This window comes from Gadus morhua, chromosome 2 (genome assembly GCF_902167405.1).
Source record: "Gadus morhua chromosome 2, gadMor3.0, whole genome shotgun sequence".
Lineage (NCBI taxonomy): Eukaryota > Metazoa > Chordata > Actinopteri > Gadiformes > Gadidae > Gadus > Gadus morhua.
In genome coordinates this window covers 26,527,578-26,527,913 of record NC_044049.1, presented here as the reverse complement: position 1 = coordinate 26,527,913, position 336 = coordinate 26,527,578, and positions in this window count along the sequence as shown.

Here is a 336-nt window from a genome sequence, read left to right as displayed (position 1 = left end):
AGAGAGAGAGAGAGAGAGAGAGAGAGAGAGAGAGAGAGAGAGAGAGAGAGAAGGTTAAAAGGCTGATGAAAAGGGAGAGCGCAAAGTACGCGACTTTAAAGACACAGGAGGAACCAAATGATGTCGGGGTCATTGGGAGAAAGGAGAGTGACACCCGGGAACAGATGAGTTGAGAAGGGAGGACGAGATAGTGGATAGGGGATCGAAAGGAGAGATGCACGGAGCAGAGGAGGAGAGCAGCGTGGGGGGGGGGGGGGGGGGGGGGGGGGTACTCATTCTTGCTTTCACTGCAGCAAAAAATCCATTCACTCTCCTGGTGTGAGCGTGTGTGTGTGT